Here is a 225-nt window from a genome sequence, read left to right as displayed (position 1 = left end):
ATGGGAAGCAAGTCCACTTTTCTTGATGGAAAAGAGACTGAAGGGCCCCATCATTGCACATGTTTTCTAGAACTTCTGAAGGTTTTAGTGTGAAAAGTTGGAAAATTGATAAATATATTTCTTGATAGTTGCCTTCTTTTTATATTTATATATTTATTACTTAGCCATGTTCTTTTGTCATATATGACATCATTTTAGTTCTATCAAATAATTTCTCTTTTTTAT

The sequence above is a fragment of the Solanum pennellii genome, chromosome 12, assembly GCF_001406875.1.
Source record: "Solanum pennellii chromosome 12, SPENNV200".
Lineage (NCBI taxonomy): Eukaryota > Viridiplantae > Streptophyta > Magnoliopsida > Solanales > Solanaceae > Solanum > Solanum pennellii.
This window is presented reverse-complemented; position numbering follows the sequence as displayed.